This window comes from Bactrocera latifrons, unplaced genomic scaffold, assembly GCF_001853355.1.
Source record: "Bactrocera latifrons isolate USDA-ARS-PBARC rearing strain unplaced genomic scaffold, ASM185335v1 scaffold_69, whole genome shotgun sequence".
NCBI classification, from domain to species: Eukaryota; Metazoa; Arthropoda; class Insecta; order Diptera; family Tephritidae; genus Bactrocera; species Bactrocera latifrons.
Window position 1 is genome coordinate 222,762 of NW_017537367.1, and position 7,332 is coordinate 230,093.

Consider the following 7,332-nt stretch of genomic DNA (forward strand, 5'->3'; position numbering starts at 1 on the left):
TTTGGGCGTGTTTAAATTATGCAAATTAAGTTCAGTGTTTGTTCAAAATATATGTATGTGTGCATGGCTGTGTAGATGTTTATTTGTATTATTGTATCCTAATTAAGTTGAATAAAGTTGCGAAGTAATTAAACTTATTTACTTAAGTGAGTGTTCTTTTAACACCCAACTTTAGTAATTGAAAACCCTCTTTAATCAGCATACACCTTTGAGAGGCAAAACTGTGTTCAGCGTTTTGTTTATTATTATCGGATTTTTTAAGGAATTGTGGTAATAAATGTCAAATTTACTGAACGTTAAATTTTTGTATATCTTCAGCGCTCATAGCTGTACATTCTGGTACTAAAATTACAGCTAAATTACCAACTGAAAATGATGAAGACAGTGTTGATCCGGCGTTGGTATAATAGCGGTGACAGTATTCAGATGTAGTAGTAATTCAATTTTATGAAATATATTCTGTGAATTTTCTAACATTTTTACCATACAAGTTTTAATTTTTTCTTTTGATAATATGCTAGAGTTGAACTATCATATGTTATAAGCAAATCAGTCATGATTGAGTTCTCTCACTGTATGCACCTGAGCATAACTGTTACGGTTTTTTAAGAACTTTTATTTTTTATAAGAACTTCTATTGATTGGAAATCCAAAGAAAAGCTTCCTATAAGAGAATGTCAGATAGTAGAGATTTCCATCTGGGATTCTTTAACCTTTCAGATATTTGTTTTGCGATTTGCTTTCAAAAACTACGCAGAATTCCTTTATCTACCTTATGAGCATACATGTATGTGTCTTCAGTGGCTTGAAAGTGAATATCTCAGTGTTAAAAAACTTAGCTTAGCAACAATTCTCTGAGAATTTTTGTCGAAAAACTACCAAACCAAACTAACCAAAGATAATACAGATATAGTATGTATTATATAAATAGAAATTATTAGAATGACGAGCTGAGCCCGATTTATTCATGTCCATCTGTCGGTTTGTTTTGTGTATCGGCAGACTAGTCCCAGCACAAATTTTTTCCCCTCAGGGAACTGATCATTGATATGAACCGCCGATATCGGACTACTATAGCATTTATTGCTGCCATAAGAAAGATAGGAACTATGTGTTTGTATGAAAAGCTTTCTCATTTCATGAAATATTTTCACTGAATTAGGTTTAAGTTATAGTTTAAGGCAACAGTGCACCCTCCAAAAAAATTGTTCAGACCGGAGCACTATATCGAGTAGTGTCCATACAAACTTAATGAAGAAGATCATGATATTGTAAATAATCTTTGTACAGTACCTAAGCTGACGTTGTTTTGTTTTTTCAACAAAAAAAAAAAACGTAAATCTAATTGAAATATCCAAATCACATTCGCAGCTTTAAATTTTTCGCAACTAATCCAGTTTAAACTACGTTTAACGAAAAAAAATTAACAAACTAAGAAACCATCAGCTAAATTCAATACCTGTCTATATCTAAACGTGAAATCTGCAGATCACTGCGTACAAATATGAGTTAGAGTTTTCGCTTTATACTACTACTGAAGAAAATAGAACTTAGTTGAAACACTGAGTTCGAAGGAAACAGAAAAAATTTCCAATAAAACGTTTGAAATTGCACAAGATTATACTTTCAACAAAAACCATATCGGGCCTTCTAACACTGACTTTGACCTAAACGCTTGAAAATCTTGCTGATACAATAACAAAAGCATTCAAAAGAAGAACACAATCATGCAAAAGTCAATTGGAAAGGACTTAAAATTCAGGGAAAAAATGGCAAAAATACAATTTTACACTTGATTTGTATGCCATCAAAGCCTGGAATACCTTGCTTGACTCATTTTATGATAAGACTAGGGTGGGCGAAAGGCCGCATCAAAATCACAGATAACTGCAACTGATGTGCTGAAAATGAGACCGATATTCTCTGAGAAGAATGGGAACGGTTCTGTGTTCACTCTTCTTATGTAGCCTAGGTTCGCGAGTGGTTGACCAGGGCTGAGCTTACTTCTTATAGAGCAAAGCTTAAAAACTTTGGAGCTCACACTTTTAGATATTCCTCCGAAGTGATGCTAATAGAAGTTGAACGCCTGCGCTACTTTATGTTCGCCAAAAAGACCTTGGAACACACACGCTCTATTATTATAGTTTCACAAAGGACTGCGATCACTGGATCAGCCATAAACCCCAACTCGATTCTATCAAATTTTATTTCTCACAACCATATTCGTTTTATGACCTACGATTTTGCTTATCGAACAATCATTAAAGTAATTAAACTGATATATACTTGCGTACATACTACAATTAAAGTTTGGTCAGGCCTGTGTAATGGATATGTGAAAACGAAAAGGAATTTCAATAAAAAATTCACAGAAATGAAGGGTTTGCAAACAGTGCGAGAAAATTCATTAAAGCCGTGTGGTTGCAACACAAACTGAAACTAACAGTAAGAGTGTAAAAACGCCAAGTAGCAATCAAAAAACTTTTAGTGTTGAGAAAACTTTGCATAAAAAACACACAAATAAAACTCTGCAACATGTTGCTGTCATTTGCAACAAAAAGTGAGTGCGCATTTATGTAAATGTGTAAGTGTTGGACAAAAGTTCGCCAGAACAGCGGGGCATGGTAATGAAAACAGCGAAAAATTGTTTTACTTGCTGAGGCAACTGCCACACACCACACACCGTCAGTTGTTATTGTTATTGCTTCGGTTGCAGCATTTACAGCTTGCGGTATATTTATTTTGAGGCTTCTGCTCATGCCCAAAAAAAGGCTGTGGGCGGAGCACTTGTTGTTGAATGCCGCTCATATGGCCGAGTGAAGCGTAAAGTGAGGCCATTTTTGTGAATATATTCGCACGTTCACACACATGCATATGCATGGGTGATGGCATGATAAAAGCGCAGTCAATGAGTAACGTAATTAAAATACGGAAATCGTAAAAAAAATTCGAATAAATTGTGGTGCAACCAGTGTATTATGAAGGTCACGCTCATTAGAAGAGTAGAACAATAATAAATATATTTGTATTTGTGTTCTTTTAGCAGAGGCATGTAAGTCGGCTAATTGCTTATTAAAGCGTATGACAGAGCACATAGCATAAAATTATGCATTGGAGATAAGTAACTCTTCTAGTTATTTTTATGAATGGGATTTTTTTTTTTTGGTAAATTTATGGACATCATTATTAAAACTGAATACTATTAATAGCATATCTAGTTTGTGGTTCAAATTTTTGTTACATATTAGTATTTGAGCATTTTGCATGTTCAACTGCGCGAATAATTCGCTTTGCTTTTTCGATTTTCTTAATATGTATATATAATGTAATAATTAAGAATATTGGCATAAAAGAGGTTTTGAAGAAGCATTTCCAACAAACCATCCATAAAATCACAAGTTTCCACCACAACTTCATTTCGAAAACATCAGTCATTGTTGGAGTAATGTAAAATTTGCAGTTTTATTATTCAACCAATTGAGACTCCATGATGGAATACTGCAAGTAGACAATATTTCAAAACCTAAGGGCAGACTATGTACTCAATGGAAACAAAAAGACCATATTATTACTTTAGAATGATCATCCCAGTCACCAGACGTCACTCTAATACAAAATGTGTGGACTTCAAGGAAAATCAAAATATCAAGAAAATATTTAACGTACGTAGTCCAACATACGTGGAAGTCATTTCTTGTGAAATTAGCAGAAATTTTATTTGCAAGTTGCCAACAAAGTTTTTACACTCCTGTACATAGACACAGTCATACAGAATTTTTTGGAAAATTAATTTAATCATTTTCCAAGATTTATTACATTTATATGTACTTATTTTTTCCTCAGCTTATTTAATGCAATTAGTTTCCATTTAGCAATTTTGGTACTGTTATTATTATCGTATTACAAATTTACATAAATATTAGGTTGTCAAGAAAGTCTTGCGGTAGTTTCGCTAGTTGGCGCGTAGTTCTAGTTTTATTCGTCGCATCGGGTCATGCTATACCTTTTTGAAAAGCTCATTTCATGCGCTAACATGTGTTTGATTGATTGTCGCTTCTTTTAAGTCGTTCGTGAGTTATAGCGTCGCAAACATGGAGCAAAATGAAGAGAAAATACGGCATATTTTACAGTACTACTACGATAAAGGCAAAAATGCAACTCAAGCCGCCAATAAAATTGGTGCAGTTTATGGACCCGATACAGTTTCCATTTCCACCGCATTACGTTTTTGTTCTGGTGTAGAGGTGGTTGAAGATGTGCCACACTCCGGAAAGCCTGTCCTCGAAAATTGCGATAAAATCGCTGAATTGGTCGAAAGAGACCGGCATAGTAGCAGCCGTAGCATCGGTCAAGAGCTGGGCATGAGTCATCAAAAAAAATTTTGTGAACAATTGAAAATTCAATACCGCAAGACTTTTTTGACAAACTAATATGTTAACTAATATTTTTCTCTTTTGAAGGACTTAATGGTAATATTTATATACATATCTGTTTCGGTCAATTAAAACAAAAAAATAAATAAAAATTAATATATGTACATAAAAGCCTTTATAATTGCCAATGTAAGCCAACAATATATGGCTTATTCCAACTCAATCGCAAACTGGATTTAAAAAAGATTTTCCTCGTAGACGATTTTTGGGACCAGGAATAACCAGTATTTGAAAAACTGTGCGTAAATCGTCTAGGGAACCACATAGGAAAAATGGTAACTGTCATCGAAAAGCAGTAAAAAATATTTGATGGTAAATAGGAAGATTCTTATAAAAATATTGGGTGAAACATTTTCTTGAAAAGATCTTTGTATATCAACTCTAACCTCTAGAGTTTTTCTCATATCTTTCAACTTGATTTGTTTTAATATCAAATAATTTCTCAGGTGACTAAAATCTTCAAATTAGAAATGCAAACAACACACAAAAAGATACAAAATGAGCATATAAATCTCTTTCAGACAATTCGGACAGTGGGAACGATACAAAAGTCACTCTTTCACTCTCTATTCCTTCTACTTCACTTACTTTATATAGTTTTTTCCTATTCCTTTCCAGCAATTGTCCCACCTGATATTTTTCACATGCTAGTTTTTCTGTTGAAATTTATGCCTCTTCAGTACAAGTGTTGTCACGGTCCAAATAAAATTTAGAGGTTAAGTGCGCTATTGTAAATCAAAATGACTTACCACTCCTGTTGCGCCATTCTTGAGTAATTTTAATTATTATTTCATTTTGTAGATTATAGCACACGCTTTTGCTAATAGGGTAATTTTATCATTCAAAAATATACTCCCAGAACGTCTTTGAAAAAAGAAAACAATTTGCGAGATTCACCATAACTCGGTTGGAAATTATGCGAAATTAAATACTTCTCGAGCAATATAAAAAAATTAATTCACTTATATTCTCAGACGTGCATCACTAAATCGTTAGTCCACTACATAATACCCCTGAAGTCATTCTTTATTTTTTGCAAGGCATATCTTCAATATCCGCTTTATACATTAAATATTTTTGTTTTGTTTGCTATTTAAATTTAAATAAAGAAGAAGAACAAAAAAAAAACCGCTACTATAAGAAAGGTTTGACTTATTCATGCATTATTAAAACGCTATTCGTCGGGGCGTATGAGTAAAGTCAGACTAAAGATTTCCATACAGAAGTTTTGCTAGACATTTTTAATAGAAATACATCATTAAATGGTGTTAATCATCAAAAATCTTAGTCTGCAGCCTGCGGATATTTGATTATGAAGTAGTGAGGTTGTCTAGTTGAGCATTATTATCTTAAAAGCTTTAAAGATCTATGGTCTTCATGTTGTCGGAAAATAATTACAGCTTTTTTGAAGTTTCAAATTATATTAATCAATATTATTATAATAAAGTAAATCAATATATTTTTGGGTCTAATTTCCTGTGAAACGCTTCGAGAAGATCGGTACTAATATAGGTAAAGTTAAGCTTCTTTACGTGAACGTGTGGCTGACACATTGATAATAATATTACTACCATCTATATGATTTCTATTAGTTGGATTATAATATATATATATATATATAGTATATACTAGGTAATGAAATAATTGAACTTTTGTTCAGGGAAACATTTGAAAAGATATTTGCTAAGCTGCAAAGAGGCGAAATGAGCACCGAGGACAGTGATACTCTGAAGAGGTGAAAGCTCTATGCAAAGTGGGTGCCTCGCAAGTTCCTAATCCAACAAAAGCAATAAATAACTGATTCTGGGAAGTGTTGGAGTGCTCTCTAATCCAGTGGTGTATGACAATAGATACATAGATCCATCATTTCCCACTGGAGTCCAATCGAATGCCATTCTAGTGGACTGCACATGAAGACCCGGTTCTCAGGCGTGGGAGGACGAAAAATTCGGCTGGAAAGGTTATCACATCAGTCTTTTGGGATGCACATGGTATAATACATACTCAACGACGGATTACTGAGCCCGTTATAATCTAGTTCAATGCGTATTTGGTTGCAGTTCTTTTCTACTATTTCGAATACTGAGCAATTGTATTATTTTTTAAGAAGAATATGTTTAAAATTGTACGCATATATTCGAATGATTACTACAAACATGAATTTTGAACAAATGCTTAAGATTTGAAATATACTTTTTGTATTTATGAATTGAATTGGATTCTAACATAAAGAGAAAAAGGCATCATATGTCCTTACCCGGGTTCTAAACTACCTCCCCACCAACTTTCAGCCAAATCGGTTCAGCCGTTCTTGAGTTATAAATGGTGTGACTAACACGACTTTTTTTTTATGTATATAGATGTGTGAAATTCAAATCAACTTGCAATCCCTTAGACAAGAGCATTTTCTGAATGTCCCAGCTATTTTTTTATTTATTTTATTTATTTACCTTTTCTTTTATTTTATAATGATACTGTGCTCCTGATGAAGTTTATAAGTACTAAAACCTATGTACGTGCAACCTCTGACAAATTGTCAAGAAACCCTCGGCCAGTAGTTGCGATTCTTTTCATATAAAACGCCTTGATTATATGCAAAATATTCTTTCCTTTTTCTTCTATCTTCTGACATTTACTACGATGACCAATTAGACAATGTCTTGTAGGGACTTCTTCTAAAGTTTTAGCGTTATTTATATTCCATTATTGCCACATTTTCCTGCTTCTTGCGCAATTCGGAGATTAATTCCATCGAGACTCAGCATTATACTATAATATGCTTGACTAAATATCTGAAAATGGTCACAGGTACATATGTGCTTAATAGTTACCGGGACTATTACCATGTCCTGGAATCCATTGAATATTTGTCACGAAATAAGATGTTAGATTCACCAAA